Source organism: Myxine glutinosa, chromosome 9 (genome assembly GCF_964187855.1).
Source record: "Myxine glutinosa chromosome 9, kmMyxGlut1.1, whole genome shotgun sequence".
Taxonomy (NCBI): Eukaryota; Metazoa; Chordata; class Myxini; order Myxiniformes; family Myxinidae; genus Myxine; species Myxine glutinosa.
In genome coordinates, this window is record NC_136269.1 from 103,967,664 (window position 1) to 103,988,718 (window position 21,055).

Below are 21,055 nucleotides of genomic sequence, written 5' to 3' on the forward strand. Positions count from 1 at the left end.
TGACTGGTCATATTACGTGAAGCGTCGTGACCCAGTATGGTGGAAATCGACAGCAGAATGGACCACAAGGTCCGTCTACCTCTCTTGTATATCCGATTGTAGTTTTGGGTCTTCATAAATGTGATATTTTTGTGCACAGCCTATTATAAATGCTAGGCTTTGACCAGGTAAATGTGAGATGCGGGTTTCTAGGCTGCACATTCTTTGGGCTCAGAAATGTCCACAAATTGGCTTCATAATTATTGTCCAACACAAACGTGAAACCCGAGTCAAAGAGAAACGAAACATAAACCAGGACATCGTAATGGAAAAATAATTCAACTTGTTCATATTGTTTTTTGAAACCTTGTCATTTTGTAACAGGTGGGAATTACGCATATCAGTGGTGGCACCAAGTACGCTAATTAGGTGTTGTTTACTCAACACAGAATATTCCCACCTACATGTAGTCAAATCAATATTTATGGCAATTAATTGTGATTGCATTGACGTTTATAAACAAAAATGTCTTCCTTGGCAACATTCAATTTGAAAGACCCATAGGTGTGTGTAGCCATCACATCTCGATCAACAGTATTTATCATCCTTTTAGTTCGTTCTATCCAGAGATAACCTTCGGCAATAATCAAGCAAATGTACCCTCTGGGAAATAAATAATTTAGAGGCCATTATTAACGTACAATAGCGGCTCGGCCAAAATTTGACTGATAGGTGGATTTCAGGGTTTGGGAAAACAGGTGACCCTCTCGCTCCCTCTTGCCTGTGAACCACACATCTATGGTTGCGTGATACATGCTGGCTGGGCAATTTGTCATGGTATGTCCAATCATGCCTGCAGCAGCGTGTGGCAGATGTTTGATTGTACCCCATTGTTTGTGCTGGTGTAGCACGGTAGTTTCCCTGCAACGTTAGTTTTTCAGCGGGAGAATTCTACTACATGGTCAAACTTCCTGCTTTAGGTCGCTTTATGATCTCCTCTTTGTGCTGTGTTACCAATACCATTAGTACAGCAGTCTTATCTTCTCCCATCCAAAACCTTGATCTTTTCTACCCCCGCTAATTTCAGCCCAAATCCACTTTTTTTTTGAAATACCAACTTCCTTCCTGGAAGTCCTTGGTGTCCTTGTGTTTATACTTCTCCCACCCCCACCCCCCTTCCCACGCCGCCTCCCCCAAAGCCATCTCCCTCCCACACATTCCCGATGTCCCTGCTCTCAAATGTTGTGTTTATGTGCTTCCCCTTCTCTCCCCATCTTGTCTACCGCTCCCCTTTTTATATACTTTGTTTGTTTGTCTGTTTGTGTGATAAATGTTAGCTCTTTCACGAGCCTCGATTCTGTATACAAAATAATAATAATATATACATATATATATATATATATATATATATATATATATATATATATATATATATTATATATATGTATATATATATATATATATATATATATGTATATATATATATATATATATATATATATATATATATATATATATATATATATATATATATATATATATATATATATATATATTGTTGCAGTTTTGAGAATAAAGGATAACCCCCCTCTTAGTTAGTTGCACCACAACATGTAGCCTCGTTTAGTACAGTTATGTCTTATTCAAAGTTAAGTATAGTCCCCTTTCCTGTGTTAGTATGCGTTGAAGCAGGCAAGTAAGTATAGGCTTCATTGTTCATTGGGCTGGAATGCCACATGCTATGCCCAGAACAAGTCTGGGAGGCCCGAGGGAGGAGCTACAGGGGAGTGGCCGGTAAGCGGCGAGTAGCCAATGGGAGCTGAAGGGGAGTGGCCAGCGACGGCGGCCAGGGGAGGTGCTTCGAACATTCGGGTGGGACTCTGGGAGGGGCTATAAAAACCTGGTCCGGATCCACGAACTGATCTCCTCCGTGGCCAAGCTCCCAGCGCGCTGTCTGTTTCTGAGCTCTCTGTTCCGGGATTCTGAAGCGACTGTGTGTGTGATCGAAAGCATGAACTCTCTGTAGTCTGCGTTCTGCCTGTTATAAGCGCTTTTCGAGGACGATCTCTCCCGGGGCCCAAGACTCCAACAATCTCCCTGCCTGGGCTCCCTACACGTGCCGCGAACATCCCAAGGTACCCGCCCAATGAGCTGACCGGGGCGAACGGCACCAACGACCGCGCTTGAGCGCGTTCTCTTCCCTTCCTTCCTTTCCCCGCATGAGTGAGAGGGCCCTTGTCCGGGGATTAAGTTAAGGACGTTAAGTTTCTGCCCTGTGTCTTTTTCCTTTGGCCATTGTACATTATAATAAACCTGTGTTCTTTGCTTCCATTTGGCCGTTCATGTCTTTTCCCCCCATTGGCTTCGCATTGTACGAATAAAACCGCTCAATCGGGTTCAGTAAGAATTAACGGCACGAGTCACATGACACGCAAACCGCTCGGGCATATCAGACCAGCGTGACTTGTGTGAGGTCCAGTCCCCGTTCTCGTGGTGGTATGTGTATAGAAGGTACTTGGGGATTCGACCAGATACCCTTCCGCATGCTCGCTACGGGGGTGGCGGCTGGAATTGCTCCGCAATCCGCCCCACGAGTGTAAAGTGGGTAGCGGCCTCGTGGACACGAAGGCCCGAGGGGGAAAAAAGGTTTAACCGCCCTCTGTACGCCGACGGGCTTGAGATCCGCAACAAACTGGTGTCAGGAGTGGGATTTTTTTTGGACCTGGAGTGCGCTTCACACACTCAAAAATTACGAGCGAACGAAATTTAGTTTTTAAAGTCAAATTAAATTCGTGCAATGGCTGGTCAAGACGACCAAATGCCGGTGGGAATAATAGATGAAGACCTAATGGCCCAGGACCAGCAGGAAGAGTTGGTAGAAGGGGAAGGAGAAGAGGGTGCGGCAGTTGGTAAAGAAATTGGCGGTGCCTCGCACGTGGCGGCGGAAGCCGAGCCCGTGATGCCAGGGTACATGCAATTACTCATGACACAATTCATGAGAGACATGGAAAAGATGAGGGACAAATCCACCCAGGATATGAAAGAAATGAAGGGTGAATTGAAGGAAAAAATGGATACGCAGAGGGAGGAATCCAGGTGCGACATGGAAAAGATGGGGGACAAATCCACCAGGGACATGGAAAAAATGAGGGCAGAGTCAAGAAAGGACATAAAACAAACGGGGGAGGACATTGGGCGTTGGATGAGCGGGGAGGTCACGGTGGTATGCGACGAAGTGAAGCGGTGCGAGGAACGCGTAGAAGGGGAGATTTCGGAACCGCACTGGGAAATAGAGGAGGTAACCCGGGAAAAAGAAATAATGGGGTTAAAAAGACGGGAGGAGAGACAGGGAATAAATCACGGGAGAAGGAAGAAATGGAACATGTGCAAAGTTCGTGTTCGCACCGTGATGCCGTGCTTGCTAACCCCATAAAAGGTTTGCAGGTGCTGGCGGAGAGGCAGGGGAAGGAGAGCCCCGAGGTGAGTGGCGCTAATGGCGGGAATGTGTTTGGCACGAACGGGTGCTCGGTGCGCTTGGGAGAGAGGCGAGACCCGGGCGCTCGTGAAGGGCCCATTGTGCGGTGTGCGAGTGATAGTGGTATGGAGTGTGAGAGAGAGAGAGAGAGTGCGTACCGGAGTGTGTGGAGACGGAGTGTGCACCGGAATGTGTGATGGCCGAGTGTGTAGAAGGAAAGTGTGCACCGGCATGTGCGATGACCGAGTGTGCAAAAGAAGAGTGTGCACCGGAGTGTGAGAAAGAGTGCACACCTGAGTGTGTAAAAGAGGAGTGCACAACGGAGTGTGTGGGGGATGCGTGTGTGCCTGGTTGTGCGATAACAGAGTGTGTAGGGGGCGTGTGTGCACCTGGGTGTGCGAGTGTGGAGTGGGTCGCGCGTGGTGAGGACGCGGCCCAGGCATCGGCGCAGACCGGGGTAGCGCGTAGTGGGACGGGTAGCATACGCGAGCCCCCGGTGAGTTGTGTGCTGCAGGGACTGGAGGGGATCGGTGCTGCGTCGGTCTCACAAGGACCGGCGTGCACGATTCGTGCCTCCGGCCCCCGCACTGTATGGTTGGCGCCGTATGGCGGCAAGGGTGGTCGGCCGGGTTCGAGGGGAGGTATGAGTTTTCAGAGCCACGCACCTTATCGGGTGAGGTGCTCTGACCGTGGCCGGTCGGGTCACCGTGCGTGGGACCGCAAGGCCCCGCGCAGGGATGGAGCCTGGCACCTGGCCCATCAATCCCTCCCCACTTGGATCGTAAATGCCGGACGGACACCCCATACAGGCGACCAACCACCCGCATGGATCGCTCGGCCCTTCGAGGCCGAGCTGTGACAAAGCACCTCCGTAGATGGGGGCTCATAGTTTAGAAGACTGGTGAGAGTAGTGTACCCCACGTGGGGGAATGGTAGTGTGACCATTCCTCCCATGGGGGGGCCCATGAGCATTAGTTTAGGGGGATGGCAGAGTTAGGCCCATGGAGGGGCCAGCAATGGTTGACTCCATGGGGCACCGAAGCTAGCCGAGGGAGGGCTAGGATAATGATAGGGATTTAGAAGACAGTAGGGACAAGATTTAAGTAGGACACCTGAACTATAGAGGGGACGTAGAGAGTTTAGACTTTAGATGGATGTTAATAAAGGGTGTGCGTAGTTTAAATGGACGACGAGGGAAGCACGAGTTTTAGGGGAAATTAGGTAGATCGATGATGCTGTGTGTTTGAGGAATTGTGTGTGAAAATTAAATGGAATTGTGTTGACGTGTGTGGAAGTAGTGGTGTGCAAGATATTTGGTGTGCAAAATAAAAGGTGTGGAATGCTTGGTGTGGAATGCATGGGGCGAAGGATTGAACGGGGGGAGTGGAACCCATTCGCGAAAGCCCGGGGGGGGGGGGGGGGATAGTGTAAAGCCAGGTAGAGGGCATAGGCAAATTGAATGGATATTGACACCTGTGGTGCGGGTAGTAGAAAGTCGTGTTTTGTAGGGTGCAGTAGTCAGTGACATGGCTGGGAGTGTGGCTTAATTGGTGAGTATGGTTATTGGGGCACTCTGTCACTGGTAGCTTGTCGGCCAGGTGAGGCCGCAGGTAGGCTCTGGGAGCCGGTTAGGATGGTGTGTGAGTGGGGCCCGAGGATCCATGGGAAGGACCCGGGTTACCCGAAGCCAAGGTGGGCATCGAGGGGGTAAGTGCCAGGGAGGGCCTTCCCCAGTTAGTGTAGTCGCAAGGAGCAGGCAAGGTCGGGAGGCAGCTTCAGTGGCAGAGGTGCGCAGGTAGGTAGACCTGCTAGTAGAGCCACACGACCCAGCCCCGAAATTGTGCGAGGGCACGAGTCGAAAAATATGTTGGGGTGAGACCCAAATTTGGAGGGCACCACAGTGTGGGCAATGGGAATTTGGGTTCTTAGAACCACATAGTTTAAAGAGGCCGATTGGCAGGGTACGACCCCGGGTAGTTTAAATGAGTAATGTTATTAGTGTAGTTAGGATGAGAAATCCCTTCGCACCATCCACAGCCAGTCACCGAGGACGAGCTTTACACCATGGTTCTGTAAGCCGTTTGGTAGTAAGACGCATCATGACATGGGTGAGACATTGTTTTTTTCCATCCCTTCCTTCCTGGGAGGGATTTGGGGACGAATTTGGTAAAGAGGGGGATATGGGAGACAAGACATAGAGACGAATTGTAAATACAAGCGGGGCTAGGGTAGTGTAGCCAACGGTGGGGGGTACGGACGGTTAGGGACGAGCTTGCTCCGCTCGCTCTACCGCGTCCCTCGCACCGCGCCAGGTATGGTGGTGCCTGGTCACCTTGTTTTTCGCGTGCTACTGTGTGCTTTCCTTTGGCTTGTTGCACCTTGTCTATCCCTCCCCGCCCCAGGACCGTTTGGAGGCCGAACTGTGCAGCACCGTCACACCTGTGCAGCATCCATTCTGCCGTGTCGCACCTGTGCAGCCGACCTGTGCAGCACCTTGCTGCCAAACCCACCTTGCTGCACCTTTGCTGCACTTATGGACCACAAACCTTGTGGACCACAAGGCTGCACAGCACCTCTGCTGTGCAGCATCTTGCTGCAAACTCATCTTGCACCTTTGGACGACCAGTTGAGTGGCACTGACGGACTGACGCCACGCAGTTGGACCACGTGAGAGTGGCCCTGCTGGCCAATGAAAAAGAAATTGTGTGCTATTGTGTGCCAGGTATGAAGATGGAAGATTTAGATGGCCCTGATGTTCCACATGGCCTGTATGCTGGTCAGGGCCAGCCGGTTTTGTTAGCCGCACACAGAAGATGCAAGATGCAAGGTGCAAGCAGCAAGTGCCATATTGAGTGCTTGATTTTCTCTCTTCCAATTCTTTTCCAAAGTGCAGGTCCTGGGTCGAAGAATTGTAAATAAAGTTTAAGTTCTGTGATTGTAAATATAAGAATGTTGCCCACCGGCTATGTGTGTAGTTTGAAAATTCCGGAAATACTTGGATAGTTGTGGGAGTGAGTCGGATAGAGTAGCTGCTCAACGCATTAGGGGGGACATATCTAGTGTTAAAAATGTCGCACACATGGGTTAGAATAAATGTTAGGGGGATTACACCTATGTGCCACATTAAACGTAATTGTAAATTGCATGCCAGCCTCTACCGGGCGGTCCAACGGGTCGACTCGGGACGAGTCTGGTGAGAGAGGGGGGTAGTGTTGCAGTTTTGAGAATAAAGGATAACCCCCCCTCTTAGTTAGTTGCACCACAACATGTAGCCTCGTTTAGTACAGTTATGTCTTATTCAATGTTAAGTATAGTCCCCTTTCCTGTGTTAGTATGCGTTGAAGCAGGCAAGTAAGTACAGGCTTCATTGTTCATTGGGCTGGAATGCCATGTGCTATGCCCAGAACAAGTCTGGGAGGCCCGAGGGAGGAGCTACAGGGGAGTGGCCAGCGCCGGCGGCCAGGGGAGGTGCTTCGAACATTCGGGTGGGACTCTGAGAGGGGCTATAAAAACCCGGTCCGGATCCACGAACTGATCTCCTCCGTGGCCAAGCTCCCAGCGCGCTGTCTGTCTCTGAGCTCTCTGTCCCAGGATTCTGAAGCGACTGTATGTGTGATCGAAAGCACGAACTCTCTGTAGTCTGCGTTCTGCCTGTTGTAAGCACTTTTCGAGGACGATCTCTCCCGGGGCCCGAGACTCCAACAATCTCCCTGCCTGGGCTCCCTACACGTGCCGTGAACATCCCAAGGGACCCACCCAACGAGCTGACCGCGGCGAACGGCACCAACGACCGCGCTTGAGCGCGTTCTCTTCCCTTCCTTCCTTTCCCCACGCGAGTGAGAGGGCCCTTGTCCGGGGATTAAGTTAAGGACGTTAAGTTTCTGCCCTGTGTCTTTTTGCTTTGGCAATTGTACATTATAATAAACCTGAGTTCTTTGCTTCCATTTGGCGTGTCACGTCTTTTCCCCCCATTGGCTTTGCATTGTACGAATAAAACCGCTCAATCGGGTTCAGTAAGAATTAACGCCACGAGTCACGTGACACGCAAACCGCTCGGGCGTATCAGACCAGCGTGACTTGTGTGAGGTCCAGTCCCCGTTCTCGTGGCGGCGTGTGTACAGAAGGTACTTGGGGATTCGACCAGATACCCTTTCACACGCTCGCTACGGGGGTGGCGGCTGGAATTGCTCCGCAATCCGCCCCACGAGTGTAAAGTGGGTAGCGGCCTCGTGGACCCGAAGGCCCGAGGGGGAAAAGGGTTTAACCCCCCTCTGTACGTCGACGGGCACGAGATCCGCAACAATATATATATATATATATATATATATACAGTGGAACCTTGACTTACGAGTGCCCCAACTTACGAGTTTTTCGAGATACGAGCCGTCGCTCGGGCGGTTTATTGCTTTGAGATGCGAGCCGAGATCTGAGTTACGAGCTTTCGCCACCCGGTCACGTGGTTATCTTGCCGTGCACGTACAGTATCTCTGTCGTATAGCGCTGCATTTTTGTTTTCGCATGTTGGTTATTTTGAGTTTACGCCGCCAGGTGGGTTCCGGTCACGTGGTTATCTTGCCGTGCACGTACAGTATCTCTGTCGTATAGCGCTGCATTTTTGTTTTCGCATGTTGGTTATTTTGAGTTTACGCCGCCAGGTGGGTTCCGGTCACGTGGTTATCTTGCCGTGCACGTACAGTATCTCTGTCGTATAGCGCTGCATTTTTGTTTTCGCATTTTGGTTATTTTGGAAAATTTCATGTTCATGTCGAACATTTCATGTTCATGTTCATGTTTTCATGTTCATGCCATGCCAGGCCACAACTTGTTCAGAGTGCCGGCGATAGCTCGCCTTCTCTTTGTGGAAAACACGGTGAGATCCTTAACATCCAACAACTAATGGGACGCAAACGGGGCGCCCAGTTTAGCGGTACACACATTGATGAATCACCCTGCCTGTGATTCACCCATGACAGGTTATAGCTGGGTCGGGATTCAAACCCAGGCTGGACAGTTTAGACCTTAGAGTCAAGTGTGCGTACCTCCAGTCCAGGCCATCCTGCCAACTTGTATGCTGCATACAGGTGAAATATAAAGCGTGAGATATTTTTATATATACTGTATATTTAAAAAAAAATTGGTGTGGTTTTTGGCGGGCTGGAACGGATTAATAGCATTTAAATGCATTTTAATGGGGAAATTTGATTTGAGAAACGAGCAATTTGAGTTACGAGCTCGGTCACAGAACGAATTAAACTCGTAAGTCAAGGTTCCACTGTATATATATATATATATATATATATATATATATATATATATATATATATGTATACATATATATATATACATACATATATATATATATATATATATATATATAAACACAGTTTGTGAGTGTGTGTGTGTGTGTAATGTTACCGATAGACTCCTAAACGGAGAGGCTTACGTGCTTGATATTTGGCATAGACATGGCCATTGAGCCTGGGACGAACATGGCCAAACTCAAAATATTTGACGATCCATATTTTTTATTCATATTTACCTCAGCGCATTTCAGCGCACGGAATCAACGGAATCAGAGCAGGTGGGCGCTGATTCGCTCAGAGCGATCACGTGATGACGCTATGAACGCTATGACGCCATGAACGATATGATGCTATGAACGCGATGACGCTATGAACGCTATGACGCTATGAAAAAAAAAATCGCTATGATGCTATGAAACGCTATGAACGATATGACGCGATGAACGCTATGACGCTATGAACGATATGACGCTATGAACGCTATGACGCTATGAACGATATGACGCTATGAACACTATGACGCTATGACGCTATGAAAAAAAAAAAATCGCTATGACGCTATGAAACGCTATGAACGCTATGACGCTATGATGCTATGAAAAAAAAAATCACTCGCTTTGCCAGGGGGCTCGCTCCCCCCCCCCGTTCCCCTCCCCTCCCCTTCCCCCTCCCCCGCCCCTTTCCCCCCCCCCTCCCCTCCCCCGCCCGGCAATGCCGGTACTTCTGCTAGTATATATATATATCACGTGAAAAAGTAAGTACACCCCATGTAAAGTTTTGACTTTTTCAACATATTTCCAACATACAGCTATTTGATCTTCATTTCAACAATATTGATAGATAAAGGTGATGTAATATAACAAATATCATCAAACATTTACATTTTGTTGTCCATTGTATAATTAAAATAAACATAAATGCAAATTTCGCATGTGGAAAAAGTAAGTACACCCTTGGCTCTAATAGGTGGTATTGCCCCCTTTGACAGAAACAACCTCAAGTAGGCATTTCTTATAACTGTCTGCCAGTCTCTGACATCGACTGAGAGAAATTTTTGCCCACTCCTCCATGCAGAATTCTTTCAGCTGTGCAATGGTTGAGGGGTTCTTGCATGCACAGCTCGTTTCAAATCCCCCCACAACATCTCGGTGGGATTTAGATCTGGGCTTTGACCTGGCCATTCCAGAACCCTCCATTTCTTTCTTTTCAGCCATTCCTTGGTGGATTTACTGGTATGTTTAGGGTCATTGTCATGTTGCAAGGTCCACCTTCGGTTGAGCTTAAACTTTCCGACAGATGGCCTCACATTATCCTCAAGCACCCTCTGGTACAATGAAGAATTCATAGTGGATTCTATGATGGTGAGCTGCTCAGGCCCTAATGCAGCAAAGCTGCCCCAAACCATAATATTTCCACCACCATGCTTTACAGTTGGTATTAGGTTCTTGTGGTCAAATGCTGTCTTTGATTTTCACCAAACATGTCTTCTGGTACTGTGGCCAAATAGCTCTACCTTTGAGTCATTTGTCCAGAGCACATTGTTCCAGAAGTGCTGTTCTTTGCCTCGGTGTTCATTGGCAAACTTTAGTCTTGCCCTGATGTTCTTTCTGGACAGCAAAGGTTTCCTCCTGGCACACCTCCCATGTAGATCAAATTTGTGCAGCCTCTTTCTAATGGTAGACTCGTGCACTTTGACATCAACAGTGGCAAGAGCTTCCTGTAGGTCGTGTGATGACATTCTGGGGTTCTTAGAGACTTCTTTCAGTATCTTGCGGTCTGCTCTCGGGCTGAACTTGCTGGGACGGCCTGGCCTGAACAAGTTGGCAGTTGTTTGAAATCTTCTCCACTTGTAGATGATCTTCCGGACAGTCGAATGATTGATTTCAAATCTTTTGGAGATCTTTTTAAATCCCTTCCCAGACTCGTAGGCATCTATAACCTTCTTTCTGAAGGCCTCAGAGAGCTCTTTTGATATTGGGATGGTGATGCCGCACACTTCAACAACAAAGAGCAAACCAAACTAAATGTCTCAGGTTTAAATAAGACAGGTTCCTCCAAGATCCTCTCTAACGATGTTCTAATCATTTGCACCTGAGCTGGTGCACCTGATTCTAATTTTAGGTATTTGAAGTAGTGATAAATGTAGGGGTGTACTTACTTTTTCCACATGCGAAATTTGCATTTGTGTTTATTTAAATTATACAATGGACTACAAAATGTAAATGTTTCATGATATTTGTTATATTGTATCACCTTTATCTATCAATATTGTTGAAATGAAGATCAAATAGCTGTATGTTGAAATATGCTGAAAAAGTCAAAACTTTACATGGGGTGTACTACTGTACGTACTTTTTCACGTGGCCGTATATATATATAGACATATATATATATATATATATATGTATGTATGTATATATATATATATATATATATATATGTATATTGTTACAGATCTCGGTTTCGGCACTCCCCTTACCGAGGGGGGTTTAATCCCCTCGTCTTTTAAGCTGGCCGTCCGAGTCCTGGAACTATCTCGCCACTTCCGGTCAGCACTGAATAGGGTAGTAGGCCAATTATTCCTATGACCTAATTACCAGCGCCTTCCGGTAAGCGAGGAAATGAGCCCCGCCCGAGCCGCGACTGTAATGGACACGCCGAGCGAAGCGAGCCACGACTCAGGCTGTTAACAAAAGACTAACCAGATTATAAAGCGTTTGGCCAAAATCGCGCCACAGGTACTCAACGGGGAAAAGACTAAAGCGATCGGGGAAGAATGAAACCAAAAGGGTAAGAAATAACAGACATTTATTAATTATTTACAAAACCAAAGAAACCAAAGGAAAAACGAAAGCAATATACAGAAGAAGAAGAAGACACAGGGCAAGCCTTAAAACAGTCTTATATTATACCCCAGACAACAAATAGGACAGACAACAGACTTACATGACAAGGGAATAGCAGGCAGGAATCACTGGACGAAGGAGAAGGGTCCGTGCAGGACAGCAGAGCTGGAAGGTTCGGGGGGAAGGCACAGCAGAGGTCCGCTCCAGGTCCACGCTCCGGGCTGGAAGCGAACAACGCAGTTCCACGTATTCGGTTTCACACGGTAGGGGCTTTCTGAAGCAGCTCCGCGCAGCTCGTCTCTCATGCCTTCTCACCGGCTCTCTTATTCAGGTTGCACCTTCTCACCCAACTCGTACCTTCTCTCTCTCCTTCTTCGGAACCCTCTCACTCAACTGGCCAAGCAGTCCCTTGCAGCCGCTTTTATTGCTGTGTTGGAAATCAAGCCGCCGGCTCTGATGACCCGCATACCGGTTGGCTCACCGCGGTGCTGGTTGGCCGGTAAGGGCTTGCTGACTCCACCTCCGATGACGAGCTAAGGTGCCACACCTTGTTCTGGTGGCTCCTCCCCCTTCTTTCTCGGCTTGACCGCATGGCTACTGGCGGCTGGTGGGGAGTCAAACGAGCCAAACCAAGGGGCAGCGAACGCTGCCCGACCGTCACTTTGAAGCGTGGGTGAGGCGATTTGGGGAAATTGAAAGGGACCTTTCTTATTTGATTAATGCAACGCAGATTCAACTATTGGGAACAGGTCCTTAACTGAAACACATAATAATAATGAGATAACTACGGAGAGGTCCTATGGTTCGCTGCGTGTTGTTCATGGACTAACTAGGGTGCGATCTTTAACAAGCCACTTGATGGGAATATTTACAGGGGGACATTTATAAGGGAAACATTTACTAACATTTACTAGTGAAGGTTCTAAAAACCGTAACAATATATATATATATATATATATATATATATATATATATATATATATATATATATATATATATATATAGTATATTGTTACGGACGCGGTTAAAGATGTTATTTACCGAGCGGTGGTATTGCCGCGACCTAACAGTTTCCCCGATTCTTCCCCAACTCACCCGATTCACCCAGACGTTGGCCAAATCGCGCTATGCCAAATCAATGATAGAAAGGACACGACGACTGGGAAAGAGGAAACGACGCAAGGGGTACAGTTCTCAAGACCTCCAGAGGAGGGTATAATTACAGTGGTTAGGTGGAGAAAAGGGGTAGATTACAAGGCAGTGAGGTAAAGACACAGAAGAGATGGGCACTTAATTACCGTCTTATCTTTTCCCAGACAGACCACAGACAAACGGAACAAGGCAGACTTACACAGGGATTGATGGCAGGAAGGGACAGGTAGTCGATAGCTCAAGGTGCACCTTGGCTCGGGGACAGGATAAAGCACGGTCCAGAAGATGCGGGGAGGCCTCACAGCGCTCGGAGGGGACGTCTTTCTTTCTCCAAGCTCAGCGCGCATCTGACGTCACCTCCCTCTCACTGCGCATGCTCAGCGGGGAGTGACACGCCCTCGGCTGGTTGGTTCCGCCCCACTGGGCCGGTCCGCCGCTTCCATTGGGTGCGGGGGTTACTGGGCTCCGCCCTTGACGAGGAGCTGACAGGGAGCCCCTATTTGGTAACCCCGTCGAGCACATGTTCGATGGCGGCTCGTTGGGAAGGCCTGGTGCCCTCCCAACACCCCTACCAACCAAGCCGGAGTGAGGACGCGCACTCCCTGCGCTCGTTGTTGTGGTTGTTGTTGTTGTTGTTGTTGTTGAACTGTGAGGAAGAGCTGCGGGGAGGTATTGGGAGGTCCTAAACTTCCTAACGGTGCCATATAATCACATTCTGGTGCAACGAAGGGTCAGAATTAATGGAAACGAGTCCTTAACTGACATAGACTAAGAATAACTAGCAAGATGTCCTATAGTTGTCTTACATGAGATGCGGTGAACCTGGGCACGACATTTAATGGGGGAAATAGGGGGAGGTCGGGTCTACAGAGTGTTGTTTACAGAAAATGGGACTAGGGAATGGGGGATTTGGGGAGAGTTGGGAAGTATTGAGGAAATAGGGGAATATTTACAAGCGGATATGGATGGATGCAAATCCCATATCCGCAACAATATATATATATATATATATATATATATATATATATATATATATATATATATATATGTAAATACAAGTTGATATACAAGTTGATATCTCACATATATATGTGAGATTCAGGCAAAAATGGTGGTACCTAGAGATGCAACCACAGAGCTAACTTCGTTCAAAAGATCAGTTTGTTTAAGTGGATCTTTTCTTTAAGGTCTGTTCTTGTCTGTTCCGTTTGACCCATCATCGGCTTCATATGATTGCCATCGTGCCTGTTATTCAAAGTTCTCGAATAAAGCTAATTATATATATCGTGCTCGGAAGTGCCAAGCAAGAGTTGAAAAGACCTTTTCAATGTCCTTTTGCTCAAGACTGCAAGGATTAAGGTGCTATATGACTTCTCTAGTTTTCTTACCTATTATCGTACAACAAAGATCTCTCACTGTATATATATTTTTCCCATTTCACCTTTGATGTCATGGTATGTGTCCCATCATGCCTGACATATGCTAGTAGTATCATTCTGCTTTTCTTTTGGTAGTTGTATAATTTCGGATAGGGGTTGGGTGGGGGAAACAACGCTCTTCTTTGCCACGACTCACTAGTTATAGGGAAGAACTCCATCGTAGCTTGTCAAGTGCAGTAGTTTGTCTTCCAAGCCAGGATGGCTGGAAATAAACAGGGTTGTTACAAGTCATGACTTCTAGTGATTTGGGTGTATTTCCTCCGACTAAGCTGATTTGTTTAAACTCTGAAGACCTGGTGGCCATCTTGGATTTAAAAAAATTCTACATAAATTCCTAGATTTCCAGACTCGCTTAACTGATCAATACTAAATCAACAGTATATTTGACTAGGGTGCTTCAAGTATGCTAGGGAGAGGTGCATCTGTCGTAAAAAATGGCCAACATGGGCAAATCAAAATTTAATTTTTGCTGACACCAGGAAGTTGATGAATTTTTATGGAGAAAATTGGTCTGGGGCTGGACACAAAATACATCTCATTTTTGGCAGTTTTTTTTTTGGACACCCTCCTATCCCCCCTTCCCCACTTCATGACACTTGTTGACACAACCTAAAACACCCACCCTAAAAAATATGGGCCTCTGTAAATATGACCAATGTCACCTGTTAAAAATTTTGATCGGCTTCCATTGTTTTTTATTTTTATTTTTATATCTGTCAGCTCAGTAAATAAAGTAAATAAAGGCATCCGACAGCTCAGTAAATAAAGTGTTGCCCTTCAGGTCTCCATTTTTTACGAAATTCGAGTTGACCTTACTGCTTTCTCCTTTTCGGAAATGCCCTCTCGTAGATTGAAATTAATGATTTAAAAAGCACCTCTGCCATGTTTTGATTCAACCGAAAGCAAGGTCATTCTAAATTGACATGTGCTGTCATAGTTAAGGGAATCCAACAAGATGAAGATGGTGTTACATGACTGATGACTGGCTCTGACACCTTCCTCCCTCCCAGTGATACAGTGATGCTCTGGGAAACATCCCCACCCACACGCTCCCCAAAAGCGTCACATATTTTGTGTACGGCATATATATATATATATATATATATATATATATATATATATATATATATATATATATATATATATATATATATATATAATATATGTCCCTCAACCATAATTGGGAGGAACAACCAATCAGCCCTCACCTAATACATTATCCCCAGGTGGTTAGGATCTTTATAATTAACCCCCCCCCCTCCCCCTCCAACCACCACACTTCTAGCCAAAGAAAGCTGCTGAAAGCAATTTTAAAAGCTACGCCATCTGAGCCCTTTGCCGTTTCAAACCCTAACCGGGTGTCTCTACAGATGCAGGCATTCACAGGTAGCACATACATGAGAATCCCAATGCCATACACCCCCATAATATTTTGGGTGCCAATCTCGTCATGAAGTGAGGCAGAGCTTGGCTTGTGCCTCTGTGATTCCACATTTGAAGGTGGATTCTCTGTCGGATTCAAACCAATTCAATTTACATACTTATACTCCTTATGCACAATGGATTGAAATATACCAAGGGATTGCATTCTCCATGGGATGACACTGAGTGAAGGAGTGTTCGCATGATGCTGTATGGAATTGAGGATTTAAATCGCCGCCGATTTGATTGATCTTGAACAAGGAAATGAGGATTTCATTTGGCACATCATTGTCATGTTGCACTCCTTTTTGTATACATAGTTGAGGTTCATGGAGGAGCTAGTGCTAGTACACTGAACGGACCAGGACGCAACAAGACAAAAGGAACAGCAGAGAGAAGAGGAGGGCGGATACCAACAGCAAAGCCGAACGACAAGACAGAGGGAGGCAGACGAACAATGGGTTTGTTTGTGCGTGGAGGTAGGGGGGGGGAGGGGTAATGAGGTGCAGGAAGATAATGGTTTTGGATTGGGATCGATCTGATATGGTGGTGAACAGCGGTCTTGAAGACCTGGAGGGAATAATTGAGATTGAAGAGGATGTGGAAGTTGGTTCCACAGGTGGGGAAAAAAAGAGGACCAAATGAGTGGAGATGAGCAGTAATCCTGGCTTTAGGTATTTCCATCTGAAGGGGGTTGATGGTGGACCATGTGTGCTTTGAAGAAACCTGGGGGGAGGAAGCATGGAAAGAGCAGATAGTACAATATCAGAAAGGAGGTGATAGAAGACAAAGAAACCACTGACATGTCTGTAATGGCAAAGTGATAGGCCCATAGACTCAGCTCCATCATGGGATTTTGAAAGCATCCAATGATTTTGAAAGCCTTGGTTTCCACAGCGTCAAGCTGAGGAAGACGTGAGGCAGGGGAGCCAGCCCAGAGGGGAGAGCAGTTCTCCATCAAGCTGCAAATGAAGGCCTTGTAGGTGAATAGGAGTTCAGGTGTACCAAGAAAGGACTTTGTACGATGGAGAATGCCCAGTTGGCGGCTGACTTTGGAGGCAAACCTTGAAATGTAGTTCGCCCATGAAAGATCATGGCTGATGGTGAAACCCAGGAGTTTGAATGACTGAACTTCCTCAAGAGGATCATTAAGAAAGTAGATAGAAGGGTTTGCCAGACGGTCCTTTCGGAGAGAGATAGTGAGAGTGAGATTTGTCAAGATTGTGTCTGACCAACTAGTGATTTTCTTTTCAAGATCTGAAGAGAAGGAAGAGGCTGCAGCCCTATCTGAAGGATGTCACGGCAGAGGGTGGAGTCGTCAGGAAATGGATAGAGGATTTCCCAGAGAGTCCTGAGTTCGTTTTTCTCCAGCTGCAAGCAACAATCTTCCTGATGTATCTGTATTTAGAATTTAGTAAAACTACTGAGGATACCATTGACCAAAACGACTCCAAACCTGGTCTCGCATAATTTGTGAATATGATGCTGCTGCTTTGACGACAAAAAGCCAAAAGCAAAATTTACAAGTTCGACTTCATTGGATATCAAGACAGTATTGCCGAGATCATTTGATTGCACCATTCTGAGAGCTGTAGTTGCATGGGTTGGTTTTCCCGAAAGAATGGAATCTGACTCTAGACTCTGTTCTTCACAGGCAGGGTGTTTCAAACTATAATGTGAAACCGGCAGTTCCACCTGCATGCTCATGGATGTCATAAGATCCCACAGTAGCTTTTGAATAAGAACAGGCCTTTGAACGAAATTTTACCAGTACCATTTTCTAACGGAAGAGTTAGTGCCACATTTTTGCCGTTACCATTCCAGCAAAAGTACAGGGCAGGAATATGGCCAGTGCACTGGAACAGTAGCTAATTGAATGCCAGTTCCTGTAACACAATGGCCTACTATTAGAAAGGCATCGTGGGATCTTTAGAAGCCCACACGTGAGTGATAACTGAATGGGATTGCTGGCTCAATGTCCTGTCCTAAAATACAACATCTGTGATACAATGTTGTTCCTGTGAAGCACCAGGATGACATTTGGTTGTCAGATCAGCATTCAAACTTGGAGACTATTCAGAAGTGATGATGCTACCTCTGAACTATCCTGTCAGTCCGCGTAACCAATCCTGCTTTACCAGCTCTGGTTAATCCCACTTTCTTGTGTGGTCGACGGAGGAAAGCTTTTGGCCCAAGTATTTTAGGCACAAACTGGCAAGGCCTGATGTTCAATGCAGGAATTTGGGCAAGATGTTTAAATTTATCGATATCATCGTGATACATTTGGCCAGTTGATTGGATGCTTGTCATCAGGGAGAATTGTTCACTCAGATGTCCAACAAAATAAAGTAGTTTTTCTTATTGTTGTTAACATTGGCAACTCGTGTTTAACATTGGCTAATATTGTATACCTGGTGTTGGCCTAATGGTTAGGGTGGTGGGCTTGGGATCCCAAGGCCCTGAGTTCGAATCCCGTTCAGCTGATTAATTAATACCAGGTGGGTTTTATTGTACCAGGTGGGTATTAATACCAGGTGGGTACTCAGCCTGTCATATCCTTCTGAGGTCGTCATACCTTCTGAGGTCATCATACCTTCTGAGGTCATCATACCTTCTGAGGTCATCATACCTTCTGAGGTCACCATACCTTCTGAGGTCGGCTAAATGAGTACCAGGGTACTGGGTCCTCTCTCAAGGACGTTGGTGGCAGGATTTGCACTCCGGCTGCTGTAAAAAACACCTCATTCTGCAGCACACACACTGCAGTCAGGATGGTGCTGAGGAGTTGAAACGCAGTGATGTGCTGATCCAGTGTACACTCCTATATATATCTATATATATATGAAAGAAAGTTTTTGTTTGTTTGTTTGTTTGTCTGCGCGCGCTAATCTCCTGAACGGTGAAAGATAGGAGGAAACCTCTAATACAAAAAATGTCAGGACGGGCCCCGGGAAGGTTTTAGGCTAGGTGGTGAGGCCGGTCGAGGCCGCTTCGGCCGGGCTGGGCCCATTTCGCAATTAAAACCTGAGCTGAATTATAGTAGTCAATCTTCTACGGCCGCAGGTAAAAGCTGAATTATGGTAGTAAATTCATTCAAAAAGAACCAAAAATGTCGGGACGGGCCCCGGGAAGGTTATAGGCTAGGTGGCGAGGCCGCATCGGCCGGGATGGGCCCATTTCGCAATTAAAAGCTGAGCTGAATTCTCGTAGTCAATCTTCTTCGGTTGAGAGTAAAAGCTGAATTATGGTAGTAAATTCATTCAAAAAGAACTAAAAATGTTGGGACGGGCCCGGGAAGGTTATAGGCGAGGTGGCGAGGCCGGTCGAGGCCGCTTCGGCCAGGCTGGGCCCATTTCACAATTAAAAGCTGAGCTGAATTATAGTAGTCAATCTTCTACGGCCACGAGTAAAAGCTGAATTATAGTAGTAAATTCATTCAAAAAGAACCCGGGCAACGCCGGGTGCTTTCGGCTAGTATATATATATACATATATATATATATATATATCTATATATATATATATATATATATATATATATATATATATATATATATATATTGTTGCGGATATGGGATTTGCATCCATCCATATCCGCTTGTAAATATTCCCCTATTTCCTCAATACTTCCCAACTCTCCCCAATCCCCCATTCCCTAGTCCCATTTTCTGTAAACAACACTCTGTAGACGCGACCTCCCCCTATTTCCCCCATTAAATGTCGCATCCAGGTCCACCGCATCTCAGGTAGACAACTATAGGACATCTTGCTAGTTATTCTTAATCTATGTCAGTTAAGGATTCGTTTCCATTAATTCTGACCCTTCGTTGCACCAGAATGTGATTGTATGGCACCGTTAGGAAGTTTAGGACCTCCCAATACCGCCCGCAGCTCTTCCTCACAGTTCTCTTCAACAACAACAACAACAACAACGAGCGCAGGGAGTGCGCGTCCTCACTCCGGCTTGGTAGGAGTGGTGGGAGGACACCAGGCCTTCCCAACGAGCCGCCATCGGACATGTGCTCGACGGGGTTACCAAACAGGGGCTCCCTGTCGGCTCCTCGTCAGGGGCGGAGCCCGGTAACCCCCGCACCCAATGGAAGCGGCGGACCGGCCCCAGTTGGGGCGGAACCAACCAGCCGAGGGCGTGTCACTCCCCGCTGAGCATGCGCAGTGAGAGAGAGGTGACGTCAGATGCGCGCTGAGCTTGGAGCAAGCAAGACCACCTTCGAGCGCTGTGAGACCTCCCTGCATCTTTGAACCGTGTTTATCCTGTCCCCGAGCCAAGGTGCACCTTGTGCCAGCGACCTACCTGTCCATTCCTGCCATCAATCCCCGTGTGAGTCTACCTTGTCCGTTTGTCCGTGGTCTGTCGGGGAATAGATAAGACTGTATTTAAGTGCCCATCTCTTCTGTGTCTTTACCTCACTCTGCCTTGTAATCTACCCCCTTTTCTCCACCACTGTAATTATACCCTCCTCCGGAGGTCTTGAGAACTGTACCCTCTGGCGTCGTTTCATCTTTCCCAGTCGTCATGTCCTTTCTATCATTGATTTGGCATAGCGCGATTTGGCCAACGTCTGGGTGAATCGGGTGAGTCGGGAAGAAACGGGGAACAACTGTTCGGCCGCGGTTACCTCCGCTCGGTAAATAACATCCAATCCGCGGACCGTAACAACTGGTGTCGGGGAGTGAGATACGAGGCCCGAACCAAATTTTTAAAACAGCTAGAAAAAATTTGGTCAAAATTACAAAGTACCGAAATCACTTTTGTTTTACAAAAACCCGAATTTTGAAAGTCGCGCTATGGGAGATCAAGACGGCTGGGTTCCGGTAGAGGAGAGTGAGGCAGGGTCGATGCAGGACCAAATTGAGGGACATGAGGAGAGCGAAGCAGTGAGGACGGCAGGTTCGCAAAATGGCGGCGCTAGGCATGGGGAAGAGGAGCGCGAACAACAGGTCGGCGCCGCGCAGGGGATAGCGGTAGCTGTACCCGTGCCGCCGATGGACATGCAAGTCCTCATGGCGCAAATAGGGGCCCTGTTGGCCCAGAATAGCGAGAAATTGAGGGAGGACATGGGGGCCAATAGCCAACGGTTAGAACAAAGGATGGGGTCCAATAGCGAGAAATTGAGGGATGACATGGGAAACCAGATCGGGGGTTTAAGGAATGACATGGGGTCCAATAGCGAGAAATTGAGGGAGGACATGGGGGCCTAGATCGGAGGGTTAGGGAGTAGAATAGAGGGATTAGACAATAGATTAGGGGAAATACAGGAGGGGTTAACGGGGGTAGAAAACAGAATGGCCGCTCAAGAGAATCAAATGGAAGGGATGAAAAAGGGGTTAGAGGGGTTAGAAAACAGTATGGAAGGCAAATTGAGGGACATGAGGGACCAAGCGGAAAGGGAAGTTAAACAAATGGGGCAGCAGATAGAGG